General features: G+C 40.7%; 1 protein-coding gene across 1 annotated transcript in view; it reads left to right on the forward strand.

The window, feature by feature from the left end:
* The first annotated feature begins 504 nt into the window (after positions 1 to 504).
* JAKMIP1 (janus kinase and microtubule interacting protein 1) overlaps positions 505 to 12,945 on the forward strand; it is a 139,965-nt gene continuing 127,524 nt past the window's right edge. The window contains exon 1 of the mRNA XM_061468850.1: positions 505 to 671. The gene's annotated coding sequence lies outside the window, so the exon portion shown is untranslated. The remainder of the gene's footprint in view (positions 672 to 12,945) is intronic.

Genomic DNA, 12,945 nt, shown 5'->3' on the forward strand with positions numbered 1-12,945 from the left:
TTCAAAGACAAGTATGGCAGTGCAGAAGAGGTACTTTGGTATGAAACCCACAAGCAAAGCCTGGCCTGGGAACCTCAAGCAGCTATTTTGTCCCATTCTAACAAAATAATGAGGTTTTAAGGGGTATTGGGGTTTATGGTCTTCTGGCAGGGATAACAAGGGCTAGCAGTTGAGTTACTCTGACAACCCCGTGTCTAACTGTGTGCTACCGCAGGGCGTAACATAGAAACTCAAGACAGGTAAATCCTTCTCAGCACACTATTCTCCATGGGCAGGAGTCCCCACCTATGGGAATGGCAAGCCCGACACGGGGCTGTCACACCGAGCCCACCGGGCCGCGGTGACTTCTCTTCATTCAGAGCGGGGGGAAGTTTCCTGGAGCAGGAGCGGGTCCCTGGGCACCGGCAGAGGCCGAGAGAGCCCCGACCCGCGGCGGCAGCGTTATCGGGGCTCCCCCCGCCGCTCGGGGCGGGGCTGCCGCCTCCCGAGGGCGGGCCGCCGGTGACAGCTGGGGAGGGAGCCCGGCGCCGGCAGCGAGGTGCGGCTGCCGGGCGGAGATTCCGCCGCCTGCTTCGCCACTCCGACCGCATAGCGCCAGCGGGTCCCCCCCCGGGGCAGCAGCGGGACAGGGGCTTGGCGGGGCCCTGCCGCCGTTCCCGGCCGCGGCGTGGGTGAGTACCGGCGGCGGGAGGCACGAGAGGGAGATGCGGAGACTGCACGGGGGACGGGGTGGGGGAGGGAGGGAGGATGGGTGGGAGGATGGGTGGATGGATAGGGGATGCTGCTGCACTCGGGGACTTTGATCGTGTGATGTGCTCGAAGGGGAAAAAGTGCAGCCCGGGGTGGGGGGAGGCCGTGCCCGGCTCCGTGCGTTCCACCGTGCCGGTGACCCGACGGGCGAGGAAGCCCCGGGAAGGGCGCCCGGTCCTTGGCTGGGCTGGGCGCTGCCGGTCCTCAGGCGGGGAGAGGCAGCTCCTAACAGGGCTCCCCGCCTGCTCCTGAATTCCCGCAACCCCCCCGCAGCCATCAGCCAGCCGGGGCGCGGCCGAGGAGGGGGAGAGCTCCGGTCGCCCAGAGCCCCGAGGGGATGCCCCTGTTCGCGCATCCCTGCCGGCAGCCGCCGGTACCTGCGGGAGGACTGGATAACGGTGCGGCGTGTCCCTGCCCGGCCGGGGCTCTGCTCCCCCCGCTACCCCGGGCTTTACCTGGGCTCAGGCGGGCGGCCCGGGGCCGTGGCGGGGGGTTGGAGCGGCTCTTGCAAGCCGAGCCCCGCTGACAAGGGTTGTCTTAAGAGCAAACCTGAGGCCTGCCCTTGGAGGGCTGTCAGGATAAGGCCTTTCTTTTTGCAGGGTGCTTGCTGACTGATATTTACATAATACCCATGCGTAAGGGTGACCTCTTCCCTAATTGGAGGCTTCCTTTCCATTTTCTATGGCAACACTACAGAGCGGATCACTCCAGGGGGCTGGATGAGAGGAGTATCTGCACAGGATAATTTTTCTTTATTGCTTGCCCATTAAGCTTCGTTTGTCCTAGTGAATGGGTGAGATTGGGGAAAAGTTCTTTCCCTCAGCCATGACACCAGCTGTAAGGCCTGCACGTCACTGGGTTTGTGGGGTCTCCATTTAGAGAGGGGATGGAGTGGACACAGGTTTGACAAACAAGCAAGAATCATTTTTGATAGGTATTTACAGATTATCAGTCATATATTACTAGCCTGGCTGATGACTTCTCTGTATGCTGTCTAATCAAGCCATCCTAGAAAATATGTAAATTCAGACAGATGGTATTTAGTTTTATTATTTATTTTAAAAATTCATAGAATAATTAGAGAGAAATCCTAGCAAGTTTTGTAAGGGAGAAGAATATGAGTTCCTACTTTGTTTCAAGATTCCTTTTGCTCCCTGAGATCCCTGTCCTGTGCTTAGGACCCATCAGGTGTACACAGTAATATCTTTTCTTACATTGTTGGTCTCACTGAGGGTAAGCATGATGTGCGTATGTATTTATGCAGGAATGTGACTCTCTAATGCTAGTTGGGGTCTGCTGTGTTTCATCTCCATGAGATGCCAGTTTGTTTCAGGTTTCATACGGCTAGGGTTGAATACGCTGCATGTTGGTTTTCCAAAGCTTGCTGAAAATAGATGTTTTCTGATTGTAAGACGCAGTAATTCATGGTGCATTTAGGCAGGAAGGTTTTTATGAAGACTTAAGTTCCTCTTAATTATCTTCTGAGATGTGCTTTTGTTCTGCATTGGAAATCTGCATGCCTTACTATTAATAATGCTAAAATTAGTTCTTCTAATACAGGAGCTGTGATAGTAGGGCTTAGAAAATTTGTTTTCAATCTCTTCTCTGTATATATTTCTTGGTCTGTTGGGATAACTTTGTTTCTTGCACCTGAGGTAGTATGGGATCTTTTGGGGTTTGGGGCTTTTGGTTTTGCATGGGTACAGGTAGTGAGGATGTTAATACAATGTGAATAGGTATGTTGGAGTTTTGAACAGAAGGGCCAAGAATCTTGGACCTTCCAGAAGAGGTGATTCTCCTCATGTCTGGAGAGACCACTGTTTGGAAAGATGCTCTACAAGTTTAAGGAAGCCACTCCCTAGGACTCCTTCACTGAGGCACTGAGGCTTAAGCGTGCTATGAGCTGAGATAATAGTACTGTAAGAGGCCATTGGTATGTTTTCTCACATGTATAAGTACTCCATCATGCAGATTAAGGCTTTTTTCTTTTTGTTTTTGGAAATGCTCTAAGCAATGCTCACTCTCCACTTAAATGTATGTTCCTTTAGGGTCTTAGATTGTTGTTATGGGAACACTAGAGTTGGAAATATCCTCAAAAGAGGACATGGGTTGAACCTGAGATAAAAATGAGGCTTGAATGGAGGAGATGTGCTCTTTAAATGTTCACCTTAGGACACAGTGATAGAATACGGGTTCCTCGTGATTTTTCTCTTAGAGGTCCATCTCATTCAAACTCACTTTTTGTTTCCATAGTGTCTCCAGCACCATCTTTGTTATGGTTTATCTCAGCTCTGCTGTCAGTTTCTGCTTTTAAATATGATTTGTCAACATTTAAATGTTTGTGGTTATTTTAATGTATAGGGTTGAGTTTGTTTTTTTTTTTTGTTTTTTCTGTTGAAAATCAGATTATGCTAGAAAATAGAAGATGTAGGAGTAGCAAGTGTATTAAGGGAGTAAATGGCCCTAGGCCAGATTTCTGGACAGTGTAAGGCCAGCTTGCTGGACAGTGTAAGGCCAGCTGGAGCTGGCTTAAATAGATGCCAGGGAACAGAAAATAACGAAGAATATGAGATCTGCGTAGAAGCAAGGTTGGTTGCGTGCTGTCTCCCTTCTAAAAGGATATATGGACATGTAGCACTGATAACTGAATCTCAATTTATCCATTTATTTATTAATTTTGATCTAAGGTTGCTCTGTCATCAAGGAAAGTATTAAATCCCTCCTTGTGTTCTTGTCTGTAATCCTGACTTTTTTTTTTTCTTCTCCATGTTCATTAACTCTATTCTGCTTCATTTTGAAGGGGCAGTATGCAGCCTTAATTGCAGCTTTGTGTACTGATACGCACAAACACATTACATCTCTTTTGTTTTTCATTAAAAAAATCCACTCATAGAACAGTTGCTGATTTATGGTACTTATTTCAGTGTACTCTGTATCATTCAGGAAAATCAGTTTCATAGTCATTGTTCCATGGTTTATTCACATTACAATAAGATATCTCAAGTTCGTGATCTAAGAAGGTGCTTTTTTACTATCTTGGGATGGCTTTCCTTTGTATGAAAATTTCATAACCCTATGTTTAACTTTTCCTAAGATCATTTTAAATATAAAACTTTATCAGCCCTAACTTCAGTAAAATGAAAAATATCTATAGGAGTTCAATAAAAGTGGCACAGATTCTTTCTTAGTGGGCAAAATGGAACCACAGTAGTAGTTTAATGTTTAACTCATTCTCTTTCAGTGAATCTTCCATCTTTTTCACATTATTATGAATCATACAATTTTTTTAGCATATGGTATGCTTTCATAGGCCTTTCTTTGAAATCACTAAAAACTTCAAGTTGGTTACTTCCTTACTTGCAGTATTCCATCATCTAATAAGAATGGCAGCGTAAGAGGAACTTCTATGTGCTTGTTCAACATAATGCCAGCCTCGTAGACCTGATATTTGATTCCACAGCTACCTTTGAATCCGGCACATTCTTTCTTTACCATGCAGTCTCTCAAACACATGCATAAATGCAAATAAAGAGGTATTTGGGAAGCTCCCACCTGCAGCTGTTAGGGGTGAATAAGGTGCTTAATGTAATGACCAATACAGTTCAAAAATCTTGGTTTTGGTTCACCTGAACAGTATTTTGCCTGTTCTGTAGCACCCTACCTGTAAGGAAAGTGGAAGCTATTTCTCATGCTTTTCAGTGCCATTTTGACTTAGCTTTCATCCTCTTGGATAACTGACAGTTGTCTTCCATTTCAGCTGTCTTTGAGAAGACATCAGTATTGAGCATTTTTAGTTGCTCTTCTGATAGCCGTTACCTTTCCATTCAGTACGGAAGTGTTACTGATGTCACCCGGCTGTGTTTGCCAGTTTCACTTTTGCTTTAGCGCTGGTGTTCAGCATGTGCTGCAGATGAAATGCATGGCTTCCTGGGTGTAACCTCAGGAAACGGTGTCCCTTTAGCTACAGTCAGCGTGATTGTCAGCCTTCATTATGGGCACCATCTGCATATCTGGTTGCTTTGACTTCATTATGCAGGTGAGGAGGTGATTTTTTCCCCTGTGAGTATAACGCGCTCAAGTTTAATCCTAACATTATCTATTTAAAATGAGGTGAGCCAAGTGGCACATTGGTACAATTGAAACTGAAGTATTATTTTTGTTATGATTTGTATTGTGAGAATAAGAGTGAGTTACTGCAGAGCAATCTTCCTTGAGTTCTTCCAAAATTACCTGATTTCTCTTCTTAATGATTAGAATGAGGAACTTCTCATCTATTTAAAGCAGACCTATTTTGGTAAGACTTTCCAATATGTCAGTGATCACAAGGCTAAGATTTCATCTTTTTTTTTTTTCTGTTTTCTCTCTAGGGCAGTATCCAGCATATGGTAACTGTTTATTTACTGGACCATAATGCTTCTATTTATGCTAAGAAAGTGTCCAACATTTTGCATTTCTTCTCACTAGCTTGCATTTGAGCTGCCATCCAAAGGTACAAGCTTTTTTTACTTGTGAACGCCTAATTCTCTGAATAAGCTTGCTCTCCATGTTTATAAATACTTGTGTCAATGTGATGCATATTTATTCTGAGTCTAATTGGGCACATTTCTGAGGTGAAGGTTTTACTTTGTGAGACAGCGATTCCTGTTCTGTTTCAGTCTCTAAGCTGCAAGTATTTTTATGACTTTGGAGTAACTCCTTCATGTAGTTCTTTCTTCACTATGTGAATGCAAATACACTGTGGTCCCTGTCAGAATGGAGAGAGTGAATTGTGATGTGTTGCTTCTCTAAATTGCTTAGAAATGAGAGATGAAACCCCAAGAACACACCACTTTCACAATGTTTTTACCATGTGCTGAACTACCTTGAGTCACATTTTGGTATTTCTTGTAGAACAGATCATGTCTTAATCATTCCTTGCTAAATTGGTTAGGTATAGACTATGTTATAATTATACTCTTGCAAATTTAGTGTAGCAGAACTTTATTTTTTGAAGAATTCAGTCATATTTCCTCTCATATTCTTTCCTGAACTCCCTATTTCTTAAACCAAAAAGAATGATCTGCAATTGCATTTTATCCCAGCTTATCGATGTTCTTTGATATTCACCCATTTTAAGAAAGATCACAGTGAAGACCTAGCTGCACTATGGCAAAAGAAAATAATTCAGCTGACCAATAAGGACTTAATTCTCACAAAGACAGACTTCAGCTTCTCTGTGCAACATAGTCCTTCTACAAGATAATCATCCTATTAGCTTTTGCATGTGGCTTTGGCCACTACGATGTAGGATGGGGAGGGGGGATGGGATGCTGTGCCCCGACAGTGCCTGTTCTGGTAATTCCGAGTCTTTTCGTAAAATGGCAAACGCTTACTAAAAACTTTAATTACATTTGCTGTAGCCTGGCTTCGTACGGAAAGGAGGCTTAAATGCACCTGCTGTCTTTTAGTCTGCTATGACTATTTTGTGCATTTGTTGGCCAATTTCAAACTGCGTTTGTAAAAGAAGGGTTGAAGTCTCAAAGATGTGTCATGCTCCAGAACTCAAGATGCATATACTTCAGAGGGTTAGATGAGCCTTTCTGTATTTTTAATCCAGTTTTGCTGTTGAGTGGCACTAACTTGTATTCTCTGTAGTGAGCTACCTCAAAGAGTGAACATTTTGGGGCTATATGTTTTTATTCCTGACATCATATTCCATTATTATTTCATTAATGTTTTCTGATTTGTCTTTTTGTTTGTTTCTTCTGTTTGTGTTTAAGGGATTACCCTCATGTTACAATTTCACAAGATTTTTTAGATTCTAAATTCTACCAGCCAGGAAGTTGGGGCTATTACTACCTCTTTCAGTAAACCCCAAAGCTTTCCTGCATTCAGGCTAATTGTACCAACACTGCCTTTACATCAATAACAAATATTCTGTGTGTATATTTTGTTTCCAATTTAGTTATTTTATTTTTTCTGTTTTCCATTGCATAAGAAAGCCTGAAATATTTTGGGTTTTCTTCTTTTTCCCATCTTTCCACCTTAGCTTTTCCTAGGTGTTTTTCTAGTCTAGAAGATAGATAGCTATTTCTGCACCACTGTGGGGGATCATGACCACAGCCATGCTTAGATATAGATGAGGTAGATTTAGTCTACCTCTTTGGCTAGTTATCAGGGATCTGGTTATTTGGTAGAAAGCAGTGGTTTATAAGAGAAAATCAATAAATGCAGAGAACTTTTGTGCGCATTCACAAATGTGCACCCAGAAAACACTTCAAGGATTAACACAGAGATAAGTATGTGGAGACAGTTTATCTGACCAACTGGATGAAATAGAAGATTCCTGTATACTAGCACATAATTTCATAATAATGCCAGATTATGCTTTATGAGGGGATGTATTGGAGTTGTACCTGATTTAAACAGTATTTAAGCTTTAATCAGAGTACTTAGTGTGCTTAATGTATATATATTTCTCCAGGAACTGAGAGAGCTTAATGCTTCAAAAAGCACAAAAGCAACATAGGTTTCTGTTTGCTGTTTCCTCACACAAAGCAGAAGAATATCTAAAACTTTTGGAGGGATATGTCCCCATACCACTGTAGGTAATAAATACTGTGCATTTCTTACAGTCCTAGATCTGTAAATCTAAAATCCTGCCAGATGTCAGTAAAGCAGAGCCTTAAATATCATGATTGTCAAAAACAATAGTTCTCATCTGAAGAAAAAGCAATATGTACTGGTGGTTTGCTCCTCCATATCTAGTATATCTAGCTCTTGTGCATCTGATGCAAAAATCCATTACTGGTTCAGCTGCCATGATCAGCTGTAACTGGCATGTGGAGTAAGGGAGCTGGAAAAAATCCATGGTCCTGCACTGGAATGCAGTAATTGCCAGCTCCTTTCTGGGATCTGGGACCATATGCATGAATCTATCACAGCATGAAGCTTATATCTATGCGGCATAACTAGCCTGTTCTAGTTATTTCAGACTCCCTGGAACAACCCCTCTGTTTCCCAAGGAAATTATTTTTATATATAGGTATATAACTATGTTGGGAGAGGGAAAAATTCAAATGGATGATATATTTTGAACTGTAGGAGAATAACTATTTCCATGGTCAGTTTTCTTGTGAAAAACAGGTCCGAAGAAGCTGTATGGAAAGTAGGTAAGTCAATAATTGTGAGAAAGATGCAAAAGGAGATGAGTGAGTTAAAAGAATATGCTCTATAGCAAAAATAAGAAAGAGTAGGCGTCCATGTAGGCAGCTTTGTTGATGGCAAAATGCTACGTGTTCTTATTTTGCTGTGTGCTATTTCATGATGGAGGAATGGATGTTCTGCTCAGTTTAAGCAACGTCATTCTGTTTTCTGCTGTAACATTTTTTTTCCTTATGTGGAAGGAATCCTAAAGGCTTTGAGATATTCTTTAGTAATGAAACTGTACAACAGGAAACTCTTATTTTGAGAGTTCTTGAATTACACAAACCACTTTTTCCTGTCTTGTATTGCCTGAGATACATCTCACCCTACAGGTGATGTAACTGTTGTCATGGGTACTCTCTTGCAAGGGTTGTAAGTTTTTAAATAATAAATTAAGAACCCTCTTGGTACTGACTGGTTTGGTTCTGACCTCAGCTCCAGTCTGTATAACCTGAACCCATCATCCATGCATCCATCACCTTTGTCACATGTGCTCTAGATTTACATTGGATGTAGATAAAAAATAGTTGAGGCAGAGAGGTTGACAGTGGTAGTTGCACTCATTGTGACTATGACCAACAGCCTTACCTCCATGCACAGGAAAAGGTGCTACAGTTTTAGAGGTTTGAATGCATGTATATCCTTCTTTTATCTAAAGTAAATTCTAAAAATCCCATTTCCCTCCTCCTTCCCAACTTTCAGCATGGGCCGTGCTCCAAGTAATTCTGACTGATGAAAACTGTCCTGAAAATTGGCACTGTAAGTGCTTGTATGTGCTCTTAAGATTTTAGTAGAGAAATATGACTCTGGGGCAACAGTCCAAAGCTCAGAGTGATTGAATAGGTACACAGACTGTCCATCTGTTTGGTGTAAAGCTAACCCAATACATTAGTGAATTAGAACTTTTTGAATAAATTTTATAAATTGTATTGTAATTCTGAGATGCCTTAAACTTACCTGTGAACATCCATGTCACAAAGCTTCATATGCTCCATGCCTACGTTGCTGGGATGTTGTTGGTTGTGCTTAGTTTCGTGGTCAGTTCAAGGCGAGTGCAAGAGCTAAGCCCTTCTCATTTGAGCTCCCCTAGAATTTATTTCTTGGTTCACTGTCGGTAAGTTTCTGTGTGTGTGGGGAGCAGTATTTTTAATCCACCAATGTGACTTACAACTGCATACGCTCTCCGTTTGTGTCTGTTCTATTCGGTGGAAGACCTCAGGTGTGGATGAAGTTTTCTGGAAGAGGTACTGCATGTGTAGAAGGCATTGAAGATGCACAAGCAGTTTAAAGTTATAAACCTCAGAGATGTTGGTAAGTCATGGGGGAAACCTCCATGTGCTACCCTGGCAGAATATGCTTACTGGCTTTCTGATATTGCCAGTATTGAGAATTGCAGTAGAATCTTGACAGACTGACACTTTGGGTGCAGGATTTATTCTCTGCATCATAGTCCCTAGTAGATTTTTGGATGCCAAGAAATGGATATACATTTGAAGCATGGGATTTTTTATAGTGTATGCATGCAATGTTTTCCTCATTCTTGCCAGTGAGATGGCTAAGGCAATAATGTAGGTGGTTACCATTGCCCTATGAGTGACTATTAATAATTTCCCCTATGTGGAAAACTGTCAAGTAGTTCCTGATCTTTTTCCCTCTTTTTTTCAGGTAAATATTTTTGCTAACCTTAGCTGAGATGTTATGGCTCATTGACAGCAATATGGTTCCTTTGGGAAAATGGTCCTGCACACGCACCAACAGTTCTCTGACTGCAGACCCTCCGGTTTGTTCCTGCTCTTCTCTCCTTGCTAACAAGGACTCTTGTAGTGCCACATCTGTCCCATTTGAAATAGAGCCAGTTATGCAAGATCAGATGCTTTCTTGCTTGACATTCCTTTACAGAGACTTCATCCCATCCATTCTAAAGTCTTTAGCTCTTCAGAGTTTTTAGAAGCATATCCCAGAATCAACTTCTGTGCTGTTCCGAAGCTTATAGATCATATTGGACCATTATCTACTGTGATTCTCTGGTTAGTTAGTATCATTCTGTATTGCAGTATCTAGGGTTGTTCTACTTAGGTGAGCAAGATGTTGGAGAAATGATGCCAACCTTGTATTGAAGACTTAAATGCTCTTTAAATCCATATTGCTGAGCTCAAGAGGAACGTGGGAAATGAGTTAAAGGAAATACTGGCTTATAGAGCTGTAGAGGGGCACTGAAGACTGTCAGCCCTTGGTTCTGTCATCTGGGCTTCAAACTTTATTGGGTAGTACTTAAGCAGATGTGAAAACGAAGCTTTAACCTATAACCATAACAAGCAGAATTTCAAAGCCAGCTCTAGATCTGAGATTTCTTTTCTGCATGCTGTTAGTAGTATTTGTGCTAATAAACAGCTTAGAATTAGAAATATTGGTCTCAATGGGACTGTCAGGTTAAAATAATGTTTGTTTCTAGCAATGTATAGTTTCAAGCAAATCAATTAAATATCAAAGCTTCATTATTTAAGCAGTCCAATTAAATTTTGCACTTCTTTCTCTGGTTTTGTAAAGTTGGAGCAGATGGGAGAATGCTGTGGCCTTTGTAATCAAAGACATGTAAACTTTTTTTTTTATTGCAAGGAAAAAACCCCACATTTCTAATAACATTGTGATGCATGGGGGCCTTAACCTGCAACATGTGGCCAGACTTGTATATTTACATGATTTTGCCTTGGGTATGCCTGGAGTGAAGTTGTGCAATACATTTCAAGATTGATGCCAACTTCATTGTAGATGTAAGAGACATCTGCAGTCTGCAAGTTGGATTGGAATTTGACTCTACTTCTGTTCCAGAGTCTATGTGTGGGGAATAAGTCTCTGTGCAGAGATTTATTTAATCTTTTAATGTCAGGGGAGTTTGATCTGCTACTTCTGTGTTTGGAATGCTTGCTGTGGAAGTATGTCAAGGAGACAAAGCTATCACCTTGTTCTTGATAATGCAGAAAGCAGAGTTTTCAAAACTGGTTCTTATTTAGTTATCCTTCTGCTTACCCACATGGCAAGAAAGGAATAAATTCTTTTGTCATTCTACATGAGATACTGAGACAGTGAGAAAATGCCATGTTCATAATGTTGATCTGTACGTAAATTGAAGCTCAGCTTTGTATTTATTCTAACATAGCTAAAACTCATTGTGCTTTTTGGTAAGTACAAATTATATTCAGACGTTTCATGCCTCCATACAATAATCTGCATATTATTTTGTACTTCATTGATACTTCTTCTCTTCTTCTTTCATAGCATGATTCCTCAGTTATTGAAGTTTTCTTCCTCTGTTATTCATGAAGCACGCAAACCTTCTGTGTAACTTGAATTTCAGATTTTTCTGATACCTATTTCATTTTACATTTCCTTTTTACATTATTGATGCTTTTCTTCCATTGAGGTTGTCTGTCTCTGTAGGATGGAATATACGTTTCAGTCTGCACAGATTACCTGTATGTGAATTAGTGTAATACACAGTTATTAATATTAATGTCTTCATATTATGTGATTTTAATAATAAATGTTAATATCAGTTCGAATCTGCCCATAAAATGCCAAAGAAACACATTATCAATAAATTTTACTGCTGCAAAACATAGGATTTATCTTTCTAAATTCATCAGCTTTCTACTTGAAAATTGTATCATGTTAGATGACTTTAAATTCATAGAAAATTTAATAGCGAGCTACTTAGTTCCTAATTTCTGATTTTGCTTTAGTTAGCTTACTGCTAAATTTCTTGCCACCTTTTTTTTTGCTTTTTCTGAGTGAGTGTAACCATCCTCCTAAATTTTACATATTCCAAATATTTATTCAGCTTTGAAGCTCAGTTTGAAGCTCAGTTCCACTTTTTAATGCCAGGTTTTCCCACTGTTTGTATTGTTTGCTTCATGGACATACAGATTAGCTTTCTTTAGCTGTGGGGCAATGCTAAAAACAAGTCTTTGAATCTATCAAAGCAGCATTTATCAACAATTATCTTTAGACTTTCCTACTGAATCTGTCACCTCATTGTGCAGTAGTTTATTGAGAGTTGTCCCTGCCCATGGCAGGGGGGTTGGAACTAGATGTTCTTAAGGTCCTTTCCAACCCTAAATATTCTGTGATTCTATGATATGATATGATATACACAAAGCCCTAGGTGAATGGAGCATCTGAATGGGGCGTCTGAGATGGTTCAGCATCTGCCTCTTGTACAATTCATCCCAATGACCAGGTATGGCACAGGATTCCTGTCTCTCTCTCTCCCAGACTGAGCTGCTTTAAAATGAATGTGTGTTATGTGAACAACCAAGCCAATGCTGAAATTGCTGATAGATTGGAGACAATGTACAATATTGCAACTTTTGAAATATGTTCAAACGCTGTCATGTCTAACTGCTATTTTTCTGTTTTAAATTTGAAAGATTGAAAGTAACAGATTAATTGCTGTATATGGTGGGAAACAAGATAATTATCTTCTGCTTCCTTTTCATGTTGCTTTTACACTTTCACAAAGGGCAGCTTTCTATGTTTCAGATGGTACAGTAAGGCATGAAAATCTTGGCAACAAAAGTCTTCACAGAAAGCTTGGATACAAGGCAGGTTGCATTAAATGTAGTGTTTGCATTCTCATGGTGCAGAAACAGTGTCTTAATTGATAGGTGCATGGCATGGTGGAAGAGATAATGGGATTCACATTCTGGCTCATTCCCATTACAAAATAAAATCTCTGATCTATTTGTATGCAATAGTTAAACAATCTAAGGGCTCGGGTTGCCAGTCATCAAATGTGCTATTGTCTTCCCTCCCATAGGTTTGTATTCTTCTCTTCTTTTGCTAAAAATAGACCATTATTTGGTTTTTTTTCCTGTCATCATGGTTTGTTGGTTTTTGTTTTTTTTTTATATAAAATATTTAAGTAAAATAGATGTAAACTGTTATCCTTTGAGGCACCTCATTGTTTCCTTTATGAAGAGCTAAATCAGTGGAAGAACTTTCCACTGGACT

The sequence above is a fragment of the Pezoporus flaviventris genome, unplaced genomic scaffold (genome assembly GCF_033815535.1).
Source record: "Pezoporus flaviventris isolate CSIRO_AGI_PZ_B2104156 unplaced genomic scaffold, CSIRO_AGI_Pfla_v1 ptg000002l, whole genome shotgun sequence".
NCBI lineage: Eukaryota > Metazoa > Chordata > Aves > Psittaciformes > Psittacidae > Pezoporus > Pezoporus flaviventris.